The sequence below is a fragment of the Nerophis ophidion genome, linkage group LG13, assembly GCF_033978795.1.
Source record: "Nerophis ophidion isolate RoL-2023_Sa linkage group LG13, RoL_Noph_v1.0, whole genome shotgun sequence".
Taxonomy (NCBI): domain Eukaryota; kingdom Metazoa; phylum Chordata; class Actinopteri; order Syngnathiformes; family Syngnathidae; genus Nerophis; species Nerophis ophidion.
In genome coordinates, this window is record NC_084623.1 from 34,616,369 (window position 1) to 34,633,868 (window position 17,500).

General features: G+C 39.2%; 1 protein-coding gene across 1 annotated transcript in view; it reads right to left on the reverse strand.

Moving 5' to 3' along the window:
• LOC133564483 (endothelin-converting enzyme-like 1) overlaps nt 1-13,963 on the reverse strand; it is a 203,421-nt gene extending 189,458 nt beyond the window's left edge. The window contains exons 1-2 of the mRNA XM_061918832.1: nt 13,800-13,963; nt 9,336-9,498 (exon numbers count right to left, since the gene is read on the reverse strand). The gene's annotated coding sequence lies outside the window, so the exon portion shown is untranslated. The remainder of the gene's footprint in view (nt 1-9,335; nt 9,499-13,799) is intronic.
• Nucleotides 13,964-17,500: the final 3,537 nt, after the last annotated feature.

Below are 17,500 nucleotides of genomic sequence, written 5' to 3' on the forward strand. Positions count from 1 at the left end.
ACAGGCTCCAAGTGCAATGCATGCAAAGTACAATAACAACAAGTACGTGTGGTTGATGTCAAGTGGATTGGACCTGGTCTATTAATCATTCCAGCAGGCACCGAGCAAATTGCTGTCTGCAAAGTTACAGATCAAAGGGACATAAAAGATGGCATACTCATAACCGAATGTGCTCACGCCCATGCGTTTCCTCTCAGTGTACTAGTCAAGCCAACAGTGTTATTCTCCAAGAAGTTGGACAAAAACATGTTCTTGGTACTCCTGTGTAATGAATCCTTAAAGCCTACTGCCATTACATGGGCACTGTAGTGGCTCACCTTTACCTGGCTGACATGGTGACTGACATCCAAAACCGTAAAAGTCAAGCTGCTCCCTATTTGACTTTCAGGGATTCCCCTATGAGCAAAGAGTGGAAAGTGAGACTCATCCAAAAGCTTGCCCTATATTCCACTTTATTTTTTACCAAGGAGTGGGATGTTGGCTTGGCCAAGGGGGTGGAGCATCATATCCGTGTGAGTGACAACTCTCCCTTCAGGGAGCGAGCCATGCGTATAGCCCCAGCTGATTTGGATGATCTTCACCTCCAGGGACTGCTGGCTGCAGGAATTATAACAGAGTCAAGGAGTCCATTGTCTTTGCACGTAAGAAGAATGGTCAACTTCGGATGTGTGTTGACTACCGGACTCTGAACAGTCGAACCATCCTAGAGTAATACAGTGTGGCAAGAATTGATGATGCTTTAGACTGCTTGTCTGGCAGTAAATGGTTTCCAGTCTTGGACTTGAACAGTAGGTTTTACCAAATCCCAATGGCAAAAGAGGACAAAGAGAAAACCGCCTCTGTATGTCCTTTTGGATTTTACCAATTTGAAAGGATGCCACAGGGAGTCACAGGGGCTCCTGCAACATCAACAGCTTATGGAGAAAGCAGTAGGAGACATGCGCATCATTAAAGTAATTATTTACTTTAAAGATCATATCATTTTTGCAGAACCTTGGAGGAACATAACAAAAAACTACTCAGTCTTAACCCGCCTTACCAAAGAAGTTCTTAAGTTGTCGCTTGACAAGTGCCAGTTTTGTTGTTCACATGTCACCTATGTAGGACACATTGTTTGGCATTGCCACAGACCCAGCAAAAGTGGAAGCAGCAGCTCTGTGGAATAAACCAACTGACCTCCCTTCCCTGCAGTCATTTTTGGGGTTCTGGGGCTATGACTGAGTAACTACTCCATCATTGTGATTAAGAGCTATTTAAATAAACTTTGATTGATTGATTGTTTGTTTGACCACTCACTGAAATGTGCAAAGGATATCACCCAACTTAAAAGACAAGGAAGTATGTCCCAGAGGCTTTCCAAAGGGTCATCAATTTCCTCACCAATGCACCAATGCTGGCTTTTGCTGATCCGACCAAGCACTAGGTACTTCATGTAGATGCCAACCTGCACCGATTGGGAGCTGTCCTGAACCAAGATCACCCACAAGGTCCACGCCCTGTCGCATTTGCAAGCCAGAAGCTTAGTACATCTGAACATAAGTATCCAGTGCTTCAGATTGAGTTTTTGGCACTCAAGTGGGCTTTAGTGGACAAATTCCACGTCCATTTGTATGGAGCTCAATTCATTGTGACAACTGATGATAATATATATATATATATATATATATATATATATATATATATATATATATATATATATATATATATATATATATATTGTATCCCCCAGAATATTTGTTAGTTAAGTTGGTGTCTCTCAAGGGAGAAGGGGGCGCGGCCTGGGTCAGGCGGACGGACGGGGAAGGAGTAGTCACCCGGGACAGGCGGACAGACGGGAAGGCACAGTGTAATTTGGACTGTCGCCACCATCACCTGTCATGTCTCTATCTCATCGCTGCCTGGGGGGGGGGGGGCAATACACTACAGACTTTGGTGAAGTAGGCCAGCTTCACTGCGTGAAGAAGCCTACAATTTTTGGTTGAATGGCAATTTACGATATATATGGCAAAAAAATTTCCGTAAAGTAGAAACAAAACACAAAACAGTCCTAGTTACATGAGATACTAAGTATGTCATTATTTTGTCTTAGTAAGTCAATATTTACTAAGTCTAATTAATGACTTACTATTAATGAGCGTTTGCAATAAGCGTTTGAAAAAAAGAGGTAAAAGTGGGGCCACATGCTGACATAAGCTCAACTCATCCGGCTAAACTTCTTACAGCATTTGGGAAGCTGGTAGTTAATCTTAATTATGTAAATGTTATATTTTTATCAACATTTGATAGCAGGGACCCTGCCATTCAAAACTATGCTGTTACATTACTAATGATTAATATAACTATAGCGGAAAAAAATAGTACAATAGCTATAGGAGAGACTATTCATCCCTGAACACCATGTTCATGTAGGCTTTATGATGCAGTTACATTATTATATCAACTATCAGAGACAGAAACTCTTCATTCAACATAATGTCATTTTTTGCTGTTTCAACACAGAAAAGGGTAAAAATGAAATAACTTAGTTGTTAACTAGGTCAATAATGCTTGTCTTTTTCTCAGACAGACAGGGCTTTGCTGTTCGTAACACACACACACCGCAAAATGAGCTAACGTTACGCTAAAAGCTAATTAGCCTTCACGTCAAGGACTGCGAGCGAGCTGAGCTCCCGCTTATATTTCTGGAACGTCAACAGGCTCATAGGGATGTTACTAGTAGTTGAGTGGCAGGTGTTTATTATCCTTTAGGGAGAGTCCGCTGCATTATGCTCATCTGCTAAACACCTTTCTGCTAAGCCGCACCGTCTCTCCTCTGCCTGCCTCTGCCGTGAGCACTGACTCCATGAGCTCTGAATACTCACTAGTGATTAGCTGTTACCGCTCTGAATAAGCACTTCTAATTGGCTGTTACATGCGCTCTGAATACGCACTGCTGATTGGCTGTTACCGTTTTGTGTGAAACCAATCAGATGGTTGTGTGGGTGGGACAATGCTGGGTGCTGCAGAGACGTACTGACAGAGGCAGAGGCAGTACAAAGCGTAGCAGCTTGTTAAGACTTTAGTTTACCATTAGATTATAATATGAATACATTTAATAAAGTTCAATACAAATAAGACAACATCCTATATTTCTCTTTTGTAAAGTAAATCTGAACAGCCAATATGGGCATCTACATCATCTATATGATTTGCCAGGACAAAACATGTTTTTTTTTTTTGTTTTTTTTTAAGACTTTAGTTTAGGCAGTGGCTCTTTGTTGTTAAGGCGGCCGGATGAGGAGATGCTGCTCCGTTATTGATTTAAGTAAAGCCTGAATGTCAAACAGTTAGCTCCATCTTTTAACACTTATTTCACTCCCGTCCTTGCATGCTAGACCGCTACAACAATGGATGACTGACAAGAGGCTACACTTAAGTGTTTTTATTATTTCATTCCGTTATACATACCTCAAAAGGTTATGGGCACATTTTAATCAAACTTTCAGGAAATGTCAGAAATGGGATAAGGAACTAGTGATTACATTAAAGAGGTGATCCAGACCACTGTCTGGATTCAGGTCTTTTTTATTATTGGGAGGTAGGGCCTGGTGAAGGGCTGCAGTCTCTGAGTGCTTTTCTAGTTTCATAATAAAATAAAATGCCACTTAGGACACACTCGGCTGGGACTCTTCTTTGGTACCATGATTTGGCACGATAACCACTCCATACGCCACCTCTTGCTGACTTGCATTCATTTTGAAAGTTGGTTTATGTAATCCCTTTATTAGTGTTTCCCTGACCATTACAGGGGGCAAACTGCACCCCACACATCCAAGGAAGTTCATTTTATTTTCACTTAATATAATTTTCTATATGCTGTCGCTCCAGATCACAAGTCATTTGATAACTTCCATATAGAACAAGTCTATGCGTTGTCTTCTTATTAAATCTTAAGTGTCCTTATATTAGGCACCTTATTCCCACGACAGCATGTCTTTGCTGGCTCTACTGTTTGCACGCTAATCATTTTTCCCCTGATGTCTCTATTGCACACGGAAGAACAATCGCATCAATTAAATGGCATGCCATTATTTTGACTGTGTGGATTAATTTGACGTAAGTCTCATGCTTTATTTTGGCGGTTCCCAAACTTTTAACAGATATACCGCTGCAGTTATTTCATCTGAAGCCTTGTACCACACTGACATACACCAGTGTCCGTGAGCACATAGTGAAATGTCCTACTATGAATTTTTTCTCACCCGCTTGATATAGTCAATTAAATATTCTATAATTATACAAGTGATTTTTTTGGGGGGGGGAAGGAAATCTTTACAGAAGAATATGTCCTATTTAATTGTCTTTTCAAGAGTGTAAAACGTGTTGTATCTGTTGACTTAAAGGCCTACTGAAATGAGATTTTCTTATTCAAATGGGAATAGCAGGTCCATTCTATGTGTCATATTTGATCATTTTGTGATATTGCCATATTTTTGCTGAAAGGATTTAGTAAAGAAAATCGCCGATAAAGTTCGCCACTTTTGGTACTTCCTGAAAAAGCCTCGCCTTTACCGGAAGTCGCAGACGATGACGTCACATGTTGATGGCTCCTCATATATTCACATTGATTTTAATGGGAGTCTCCAACAAAAACAGTTATTCGGACCGAGAAAACGACAATTTCCCCATTAATTTGAGCGAGGATGAAAGATTCGTGTTTGAGGATATTGATAGCGACTGACTAGAAAAAAAAAAAACACGAGAGCATTGGGACGTATTCCGATGTTTTTAAACACATTTACTAGGATAATTCTGGGAAATCACTTATCTTTCTATTGTGTTGCTAGTGTTTTAGTGAGTTTAATATTACCTGATAGTCGGAGGGGTGTGTCCACGGCCAAGTGTTGACGCGCAGTGTCTCAGGCGAGTCGACGGCAGCTTCATGGACGACACAAGCTCAGCTTTTATCCGGTAAGAACGGACTTTTTAACCACAATTTTCTCACCGAAACCTGCTGGTTGACATTTGGTCTAGATTCATGTTCGCTTGACCGCGCTCTGATCCATAGTAAATTTTCACCTCCGGGAATTTTAAACAAGTAATCACCGTGTGTTTGTGTGGCTAAAGCTTCCCAACTCCATCTTTCTACTGTGAATTCTCCAATATTAATTGAACAAATTGCAAAAGATTCAGCAACACAGATGTCCAAAATACTGTGTAATTATGCCGTTAAAGCAGACGACTTTTACCTGTGTGTGTGCGTAGCGCTCACACTTCCTAAAATCTCGTGACGTCACGCGTACACGTCATCATTACACGACGTTTTCAAGACAAAACTCCCGGGAAATTTAAAATTGCAATTCAGTAAACTAAAAAGGCTGTATTGGCATGTGTTGCAATGTTAATATTTCATCATTGATGTATAAACTATCAGAATGTGTGGTGGGTAGTAGTGGGTTTCAGTAGGCCTTTAATATATATATATATATATATATATATTAGGGGTGTAACAGTACGTGTATTTGTATTAAACCATTTCGGTACTGGAGTTTCGGTTCGGCACGCGGGCGTACCGAACGAGTTTGTAAGCAGAAGTCTTCACAAGCTGCTCTGCTTCCTGCCTCTGTCTCAGCAGCAAACATTGTCCCGCCCACACAACCATCTGATTGGTTAAATACAAAGCCAATCAGCAGTGCGTATTCAGAGCAATGTAACAGCCAATCAGCAGTGCGTCTTCAGAGCGATGTAGATATTGGGTTTCACAATGTAAAAGCACTTTGAGTCACTAGAGAAAAGTGCTATATAAATATAATTCACTTCACTAAATATAATTCACATCTTCGAGCCGCTTTCTGACAGTCGCTTCCGGAATGCGCCGTTTTGTGGGCGGTCTTATTAAGTGGGTCACCTTCGGCGGCGTCTTCTTGCCGTCATCTTTGTTGTACCGGTGTAGCGTGCAAGGACGGCAGTGGAACTCACGACATCGGTATGCTTTAGCGCTTTCATGGCAAGTTTACTGACGGATATGAGTAACTACTTTACACTACTTTATATTAGAAATGGCAACAGCGGAGGATCAATGTCCTATAACAAGAAGATAGTGAAAAAGAAGAAGCTTATTGACTACAGAGTCAGCACGAACTACAGAGGCGGACACGTGCTATTTTTCAGGATTCATGCAGATCCCAAATACAGATCAGCAGGTACCAGAAGGTAAGAAAAGTTGCTTTTGCATAATATTCCCAAACAAAACGCCAGATATGTCTTACTGTCACAGCGGGCTTGCAGCTTGCTGCGGGGTCGTTCTCCCGCGATGCAGAACAGACAACTCCGGGCGAAAGCGTGAAGGTGGGAAAATTATTTATTGTTATAAATCCTACACATTACAAATGGACAGGAACCAAACAGAAGGAAAGCGAGGCCGTTCGCACGAGAAGCTAAATAACCAAAATTTAGCACAGGAATCATCACCCAAGAAAACAACGCAACTGTCGCATTTGCAAACAATGAAGCCAGACCGAGTGTGGCGAGCAACGTGAATAAATAGTTCTCTGATGAGTGCTCGGAAGCAGGTGAACATGCAGAAAACTAATCAGAGGCAGGTGAAACCAATTAGTACTCATGGTAACCAAAACAAATCCAGAAGTGCACAAAACAGGAATTAAGGGAGTCCAAAACTAACAGAACATAACTAAACAAAACATGATCCGGCCACGGATTATGACACTTACCTTAAACACACACCATAATAATACTCGTATGTTGAAGCACATCAAACGGTGCGGCTTTGTACTTTACCAAAGTCGTACTAAAACATTTTGATAGATTTTTTTTATCACTGTGTCTAATGTTCTATATTTTCAAGGGAACAAATAAAATGTTAGTTTTGTTTACTTGAGTCATATTGCAGTCTACACTTACCTCTGTGTATGACTGCTAGTATATTGCAGCCTGCACTTATAAAAAATAACTTGGTCAAAGGATTTCAGTGTGTGCATGTATAAGAACTTTTTGTAAAGTTTTCAACATTACCGTGATAATAATAACAGTAATCACAGTAATTGTGATATGACATTTTCATAACGATGCAGTATATTACAGCCTGCACTTATCTCTTATGTGTGACTGACACTTACTGGTCACACTTATCATTACACCATGTACCAAATAAAATAGCTTCGAGGTGGGCAAGCTCATCCAAACGTATTCCTTATATTAGGCCCACCGGGCTATAAGGCGCACTGTCGAGTTTTAAAAAAAAATATATACATTTAAATGCGCCTTATAAAATATGGTATTTAAAAAAATTACCTTGGTCAACAGATTTCAGTGTGTGTACATATAGGTACTTTTTGTAAATTGTTCTACATTACCGTGATATTAATAACAGTAATCACAGTAATCGTGATATGACATTTTCATAACGATGCATCCCTAGAGTGCATTAATCAACATTAGAAAAAAAATAACTCCGCTCTTTGCTGCCACAAAGATCACAGCACCCACACACTAACGCCATCACGTGCACTCTAGTAGTAAACCCTAATAGTAATGCTGTTTTACATTTTTATTTGACGTACCCCCTGACAAAAAGTAGGCGTAACCCACTTTAGCAACCTCTGTTTTATTTTATGAAAGTTTTGAAAAGTAACTGTGGAAGAGCGATTGCAATACAGTTAACTATGCTCCGCATCTGCATTTGTGCGTGTGTTTGTCAGTAATTGTTCACCCTCCAACACACACACACACACACACACACACACGCACGCACACACGCACGCACGCTCACACGCACACACGCAGGCACGCACGCACGCACGAACGCACGCACACACACTTTCTGAGCCCATGCCTCCGAATCCTAACTGTCGAGCAGCAAGTGCATTACAGTCGGCTTGCATGTTTGTGTGGATAAGGGAAGTGTAGACAAAACACTACTTCACGATAAAAGGCTGTATTACTTTACTTTGTTGATGGTTTAAACTTGGCGTAGAGTGCTACCACTTGTCAAACCACATTTTATTGTGTCAATCATGTCCGAGCTTGGTACGAATTACCTTGTGTGAGTGAGCCCATGAGAACTTTTCATGTCTTTTGATTAAAAACTTCTTTCAAGGGGGTCAATTTATGATTTTTGTTCCTATATTCAAAACACTTCCTCGTGGTTCTTTGGCCAACATTTTGCATTGATTATGTTTAACAGAACACCTTAAAGCTGTTTTCTGACCGTCTCTTCTTCTCTTTGGCTGCGGCTTCTCTTTGCCTTCCATGTTGTAGATTTTAACATTTCCATATCGAGTTCACTGACAGATATAAGTAGAAACTATACGTTACTTTGTATTATAAATGGCAACAACGAAGGATGCATGTTCATGTACGAGCCAGTCTGCCCCCCAACAAGAGGCTAGAGAAAAATAAGGAACTTATTAATTCCAGCGTCGGTTAACGATGGCGAACTTGCGCAAAGCTTTCCCGGTAAATCTCTACCATATATGGAGATCTCCGTTGACGTCATCTCTGGGAACATTTTTAAAAACTATTAACTATTAAATGAACCTAAAATATGACTTATTTAATCTTTGTGAAAAATATTGGACACAATGTTATCAAGCTTATGAGATGCGATGCAAATGTAAGCCACTGTAAAACTATTGTTCATTTTTTAAATGTTTTTATTTTACTTTTCATAAATGGCTGTGATCATAATGTAAATGAGGGATTTTTAATCACTGTTATGTTAGAATTATCAATAACATTGATACTGCTGTTGATATTATTCATTTTTGTTTTGACTACTTTTGGATTGTTTTGTGTTATGTTTGTGTGTCCTCTCAATTACTCTGTTGATTGCTATTCTAAATATTGCCGGGCCAGGAATTGGGATTTCATTATTATTTTAATATTGTGTATTATTTTGTTGGAATGGTAAATACAAAATTTTAAATAAATGGGCAAACTCCCAACGGCTTCTATGGAGTATGGAGTAAGTACAAAGGAAGGTGAGATTGTTTTATAAATATGTTTGCCATGCCTTCATGGTTTGAGTTCATATTTACAGGACTTATGAAGATCCCAACTACACAAAAACAGGTGCTAATAGGTAAGAAAAGTTGGTTTTGCATTGTCCCTCAGTTACTATATCCGTCATTGTCAAACAAAAGGCTTCCTACAACCAGGTGTGTGACAGGGATGAGTAATGTTTAGTGATTGTATGGTATTGTTCTATCTAGATTTCCAATTGAGGTATTCTAATATAAACACTGCATTTGTCCAAAGACCACCTGTCAGCATCGCTGACAGAACGGTGCTCTGTTGGTGAGCACAAAAATGGTTAAAACTTGTCCAAAGAAGCTTACCTGTGGAGAGTAAATCCAAACACTCGGAGGGAAGGACGCTGCAAATGACTGCTCTGTCAAGTGGAAGTCCAAGTAGATGACGCGCTTCTTTCCAGAAATCGGCACACACGTTGGGATGTCCACCACTTACTGCCGCCGCTGCAGAGCCTACAGCCTCCCAAGTCTGAGGATGAGGAGGAGAGGGAAGGACAAAAGAGGGAGAGAGAGGCGAGGTGAGTCCGTCATGCACCAGCAGGCACACACGTGTTGGTTATTCAAGCGCCCATAGAAATAAACATTGGAAAAGTATTTAGGAGTGAATATGCATTCATTCCTGAAAGTCCACACACAGAAATACCAACATTCCCACCAATTCCTGCTCACATTAGTCAAATAAACCAGACTTTAAGTGTCTAAATAATATTTAAAACTATATTGCTTCCCTTCCCTTCAGTGAGTCATTTAGGATGAGGAGTGAGTCTGCTTGCTGTTACGCCATGAGTAAGTTATATGGATTTTCAAGAACATTTTCTGTGCAAACAGCTGTGGGAAATAAAGTTATGTTTCTGGGGCTGGTAAATCACTTTAAAAAGGCTAAACACAATCATCTCTCTTTTAAAATGCAGTTTGGGACTTTGACTTGAGACCAAATATAAGCTCTACACTTTTATCTCATATCTAGCCGGTTAGTTTGGAAGCTCTCCATGAATGAACTTATTGTAAAATACTTTCAAAAACTTGCTGCAGGAGCACTGGGACTCAACGCTTATCAGCAGTCGCCAGAGGCTGCAGTGGGGAGCTATGGAGTGTGTATGGCTACAGGTTTAGTTTCAGGGGGGACGTTTAACTATATTTAATCAGGGAAATTAGGCATTTCTGTTCATTTAAATCATTGTTTTTCCAGGGGAGAATAATGCAGCTTGGCGTATTGCTTTGCAGATCAACTTGCACCCCGTGAAACCTCCCTTGCTTCAGGAGTCAATTAAATTCAATCGTTATTTATAAAGCCTGTACATCGGCTATAGCTGAAACAAAGTGATTGACAATAATGCAAGAAACACGGAGCAAAAAAATAAAAATCAACAATTTGGCTTAATGATCAGTTTTTACCAATAGATTCGGAGATTTACGGGTGTAACACAATTTTGGGCTGTCATGCGCATGTTTACAGTGGATCCCGAAAGTAATCCCAGCGCTTCACTTTTTACACATTCTATTATCCATCCATCCATTTTCTACTGCTTGTTCCTTTCGAGGGGGGCGACTTGTCCAGGGTGTACCCCGCCTACCGCCCGAATGCAGTCCAATTTTTTATGTTACAGCCTTATTCCAAAATGGAATTAATTCTTGTTTGTCCTCAAAATTCTATACACCATAGCCCATAATGACAATGTGAAAAATTTAATTATTTAATTTTACTTTTTTTTTTTTTTTTTAAATCACACGTACATAAGTATTCACAGCATTTGCTGAATATTTTTGTTGAATTACAGCTTCACGTCTTTTTGAGTACTATGCCAAAAGCTTGGCACACTTATCTTTTCTCTTCATCATTCCTCTTTGCAGCACCTCAAAAGCTTCATCAGGTTGGATGGGAAGTGTTGGTTTTCCTCCAGGATGTCTCTGTACATTCATCTTTCCCTCTATCATGCCGCCGAAAACCATCCCAGCAGCATCATGCTGCCCCCACCATGCTTCACTGTAGAGATGGTATTGGCCTGGTGATGAGCGGTGCGTGGTTTCCTCTAAACATGAAACCTGGCATTCAGAGTTTAATCTTTGTCTCATCAGACCAGTACATTTTGTTTTGGTTTGAGAGCCTTTCAAGTGCATGTTGGTAAACCTTTGACTAAGAAATGGCTTCTGTCCGGCTGCCCTACCATAAAGGTGTGATTGGTGGATTGCTGCAGAGAATGTTGTCCTTCTGGAAGGTTCTCCTCTTTCCAACAGAGGAATGCTGCAGCTCTGACTGAGTGACCATTGAGTTCTTGGTCACTTCCCTGACTAGACTAAGATGAATGCAGCAATGTGCAGAGACATCCTGGTTGAAAACCAACTTAACGTTTGATAAACGCCTTTAACATCGCTTCATGTCCCAAAAAAACTGTCTGTACAATCATACTTTTCCTGCAAGTGTGCATAATACCTTATGTCAGTCAACTGTTTTGTAATTTTTTTGTTTGTACACAAATTCCCCATCGAGAGGGCCAATATGCTTTTTAGCTTTTTCCATATTGACTTGTTTGCTTCTGCTGCCTGTTCCTACCGGATCAACTGCTCATTTGCGCATGCACGTTGTTAACAGTACAACAGGCTATTCAACAAAATTGTTCTAAGGGCCACAGTTTCAGAAAGATAAAGACTATAATTTTTAATTTGAGAACCGGCATTCTATTCTTTTTTCAGACTTATTCATTTCAGAAAAAATAGCCCTGTTCTAAAAAATAATGGCCTTTAGGAGGTCAAAATATCAATGCAAGGAATTGTTTACACTGTTCCAAGTTAATATATACAACATGAGTGCTTCAGTGTTTTTATTATATTTAATTTGCTGTAAAAATGTTAACATCTCTCTCCACTGAACTCAGGGGATTGGTCTCGTGTCATTATTGTGCTGAATTTGCCTTTTGAATAGCAAGTACTATGTGGAGAAATGCCTGAAATACATTGTCACAGATGTTTTAAGGGATTTTAAATCATTCTGTGATGCAGATGAGGTAATTGTGTTCGTTTTTAAAATCAAATTAATAATAAACTACTACAAATATAATTATGGTGAACCAATTTGCAATAACTCCGGGATAAAGTTCTTAGACAAATGAAAACTTTGTGGGCAACCAGCCAAATTATTTGAATTAGAGCCAATATGGGGTGTTGAATGTAAAAATGTAGTGACACGTTTTTAGCAGATTTTATATTTAAGATATACATTTAGGATTTTGATTAAACATTTAGATTTAAATTCAACATTTAGATTTAACATATAGATTTAGATCTAACATACAGGTTTGGATGTAACATTTAGATTTAGATTCAACATACAGGTTTGGATTTAACATTTAGTTTGAAATTTAACATTTAGATTTAAATTGAACATATAAGTTTAGATTTCACATTTAGATTTAACATTTAGATGTAAATCTAACATCTAGGTTTAGAATTAACATTTAGATTTAGATGTGACATTTGGGGTGGTATAGCTCGATTGGTAGAGCGACCGTGCCAGCAACTTGAGGGTTCCAGGTTCGATCCCCGCTTCCGTCATCCTAGTTACTGCCGCTGTGTCCTTGGGCAAGACACTTTACCCACCTGCTCCCAGTAGTTTCACTATGTGACGCGCTTTGAGTCAATAGAGAAAAGCGCTATATAAATATACTTCAATATTCAGATTTAAATTTAACATTTTGATATAACACTTGGAGTCAACATTTAATTTAAAGTTAAATGTGATAAAAATGTGTCAAATGTGGGAAAAGTGAGTTAAATGTGAGAAGGTTTGGATTTAACATTTAGGTTCAACATTTAGATTTAGATTCAACATTTAGATTTAACATATAGCTTCCAACTTAACATATAGTTTTAGATTCAACATTTGGGTGGGTTCCCTCCGGATACTCTGGCTTCCTCCCACCTCCAAAAACATGCACCTGGAGATAAGTTGATTGGCAACACTAAATTGGCCCTAGTGTGTGAATTTGAGTGTGAATGTTGTCTGTCTATCTGTGTTGGCCCTGCCATGAGATGGCGACTTGTCCAGGGTGTACCCCGCCTTCCGCCTGATTGTAGCTGAGATAGGCGCCAGCGCCCCCCGTGATCCCAAAGGGAATAAGTGTTAGAAAATGGATGGATAGATTTAGATTTAAATCTAACATATAGGTTTAGATTTATCATTTCAATTTAGATGTAAGATTTAGATTTAAATTTAATATTTTCATACAACACTTACGAGTCAACATTTATTTTAAACTTAAATGTGATAAAAATGTGAGAATGTGTTGGCCCTGCAATGAGGTGGCGACTTGTCCAGCGCCCACCGCGACCCCGAAGGGAATAAGCGGTAGGAAATGGATGGATGGATGGTGATAAAAATGTGTCAACTGTGAGAAAAGTGAGTTTAATGTGAGAAAAGTGAGGTAAATGTGAGAAATATATCTGCTAAAAAGTGTGATGAACTTTTACATTCGACACCCCATACTGTAAGCCAATAGTCGTTGGCTTGTTTTGCCCTTTTTTGTTACTTTATTTTGCCCAAACAATTGTACAGTTGGTAGTGTTACATATTGTTGTATAGCCTTTACTGTATTGTCGTTCAAAAATAAGTCTGTTGATGAAAATATTATTACCGTGCTTTCTTCTGAATAAATTAATGATGAACACATTTACTATTGCGTAATAATGTCATGCAATGAAAAGTACCGGTAGTATCGAAATCATCGATAATGGCGTTGACATGTACAGTATCAGCGGGAACTTGTCTGAGCTTACCTGTGGAGAGTAAATTAAAATACCCGGTGGGAAATTAAAAGTGCCCGAGCCAATCGAGGGAAGAAGACTGAGCTCTCCAGTAGAAGTCCGAGTGGATGATACGCTTCCCTACGGAGGTCAGCCCAAAAGAACCTGGGTGCTGTGCGCCACTTACTGCCGGGACTGCAGCCTAAAGCCTGTCTGGATATGAGAAAGAGAGGGGGAGGGGCCAAAGAGGGAGAGAGAGGCGAGGTGAGTCCGTCACGCCCCCATGGCACATATGTTGATTATTCAAGTGGCCATAGGCACTCTTCTTTGTTATGTATTTATTTTCACATTGATTATTGAGACCAATATTTATGGACCTCACTGTATATTAATAGGTTTAAGATCAGTATTCTTTCATATGGATTCAGTGACACATCATTGATTGATACTTTTTTTAAACGCCTAATGTGCAAATGCAAAAATGCACAAAGTAAAACAGAATTGTCATTAAATGTTCTGACGGACCACTTTTCATATAATGTGCTTGTCCAGGTAAATATCCTTCAAAATGTTACCCCAGTTTTTTATACATAGTAGTTTTGTCCCGATACCAATATTTTAAAGTATTGAAATACATTTTGGTACCGGTATCGGTACCAAAATGTATTTCAATACTTTTTGGTACTTTTCGATACTTTGATACTTTTCTAAATAAAGGGGACCACAACAAAATGGCATTATTGGCTTTATTTTAACAAAAAATCTTAGGGTACATAAACATATGTTTCTTGTTAAATAAAATATTGAACATACAAGACAACTTGTCTTTTAGTAGTGAGTAAGCAAACAAAGGCTCCTAATTTGTCTGCTGACATATGCAGTAACATATCGTGCATACTTGCCAACTTTGAGACCTCCGATTTAGAGAGGTGTGTGGGGGGGGGGGGGGGGGGGCGGAGGTGTGGTTGAGGCGGGGGGCGTGGTTAAGAGGGGAGGAGTATAATACACCAACTCGAGTATTTCATTCATATATATACAGTATATGTATTATATATATATATATATATATATGTATATATATATATATATATGTATATATATATATATACATACATATATATATGTATAAATATATATATAAATATATAATATACATATATGTATGAAATACTTGACTTTCAGTGAATTCTAGCTATATATATTTATTTTATTATATATATAAATAAAAGAAATAGTTGAAATTCTGACGGCACCTGTCAAATACACAGTAATAAAAACACAGTTGTTCTACTAACTGTACTGTGCTTGCTGGTTACTAAAAAAAACCAACAACACTTACCTTTCACTATTTGAGTAACCTTTGTTCTGCCATTTGCGTATTGGCGAGCAATCTCCGAATCCGGGAACATCCTTCACGGATTTGTTGTAGACATCTGCAAATGAGAACTGGATGTTGCTTCCAGCTATCAGCATAGCCATCTTTGTCACAGCATAAGTTACACCATCGGGTCTCCATTTTGCGAGGTGGCCCATAATGCTGGGTTGTGAACAATGCTGCTCTGCGGACGCTTTGTGCTTCGCTGACCGTTCATGGCTGAGTATATCCGTTCGGCCGCCGTGTTCAATGGAGAAGTCTGTTCTACAAAATTTAGACACAACATACCCCTACCCTTTCGAACTCTCCTGGATAAACTGAAATTCTTGTTTCTAATCGTTCTGGAACTTGCAAGCCTTTTTTCTTAATTTTGCTCGTCGACGGTGTAATATATTGGGTTGGAGTCAATAACCAGGTGACGTGATGAAGTTACGTTTCTTTACTGTGGGTTTCAGAACAGACTCACTAATGCATGTTCCTTGACTGCACTTAAATGTAGAATATATGTAGAATTTATTTACATTCTATTCTATTCTATGTAGAGTAGATGGTAGTATTGCCCTGTTTAAGAGGGTCACAACATTGCTGAGTCAGGTTCTCATGGAGCTAGAGGGGGCGTGGCCTCCAGCTCCGCCTGAATTTCGGGAGTCTCCCGGAAAATCCGGTAGGGTAGGCAAGTATGATATCGTGTCATTTATCATTCCATTATTTTGTCAAAATTATTAAGGACAAGTGGTAGAAAATGAATAATTAATCTACTTGTTCATTTACTGTAAATATCTGCCTACTTTCTCTTTTAATACGTACTATCTACACTTCTGTTAAAATGTAGTAACCACTTATTTTTGTGTTGTTTGGATACTTTACATTAGTTTTGGATGATACCACAAATTTAGGTATCGATCTGATACCAAGTTGTTACAGGATCATACATTGGTCATATTCAAAGTCCTCATGTGTCCAGGGACATATTTCCTGAGTTTATAAACATAATATACATTTTAAAAAACGAATAAAGATTTTGTGATGCTAAAAAATATCAACGTAATTATAGTAGTATCGACTACAAACCTCGTTTCCATATGAGTTGGGAAATTGTGTTAGATGTAAATATAAACGGAATACAATGATTTGCAAATCCTTTTCAAGCCATATTCAAATGAATGCACTACAAAGACAAGATATTTGATGTTCAAACTCATAAACTTTATTTTTTATTTTTTTGCAAATAATAATTAACTTAGAATTTCATGTCTGCAACACGTGCCAAAGTAGTTTGGAAAGGGCATGTTTGCCACTGTGTTACATCACCTTTTCTTTTAACAACGCTCAATAAACGTTTGGGAACTGAGGAAACTAATTGTTGAAGCTTCGAAAGTGGAATTCTTTCCCATTCTTGCTTTATGTAGAGCTTCAGTCGTTCAACAGTACGGGGTCTCCGCTGTCGTATTTTACGCTTCATAATGCGTCACACATTTTTGATGGGAGACAGGTCTGGACTGCAGGCGGACCAGGAAAGTACCCGCACTCTTTTTTTATGAAGCCACGCTGTTGTAACACGTGCTGAATGTGGCTTGGCATTGTCTTGCCGAAATAAGCAGGGGCATCCATGAAAAAGACGGTGCTTAGATGGCAGCATATGTTGTTCCAAAACCTGTATATACCCTTCATCATTAATGGAGCCTTCACAGATGTGTAAGTTACCCATGCCTTGGGCACTAATGCACCCCCATACCATCACAGATGCTGGCTTTTGAACTTTGCGTCAATAACAGTCTGGATGGTTCGCTTCCCCTTTGGTCCGGATGACACGATGTCGAATATTTCCAAAAACAATTTGAAATGTGGACTCGTCAGACCACAGAACACTTTTGCACTTTGCATCAGTCCATCTTAGATGATCTCGGGCCCTGAGAAGCCGGCGGCGTTTCTGGATGTTTTTGATAAATGGTTTTCGTTTTGCATAGTAGAGCTTTAACTTGCACTTACAGATGTATCGACGAAATGTATTTAGTGACAGTGGTTTTCTGAAGTGTTCCTGAGCCCATATGGTGATATCCTTTAGAGATTGATGTCTATTTTTGATACAGTGCCGTCTGAGGGATCTAAGGTCACGATCATTCAATGTTGGTTTCCGGCCATGCTGCTTAAGTGGAGTGATTTCTCCAGATTCTCTGAACCTTTTGATGATATTATGGACCGTAGATGTCGAAATCCCTAAATTTCTTGCAATTGCACTTTGAGAAACGTTGTTCCTAAACTAATTGACAATTTGCTCACGCAGTTGCGGACAAAGTTGTGTACCTTGCCCCATCCTTTCTTGTGAAAGACTGAGCATCTTTTGGGAAGCTGTTTTTAT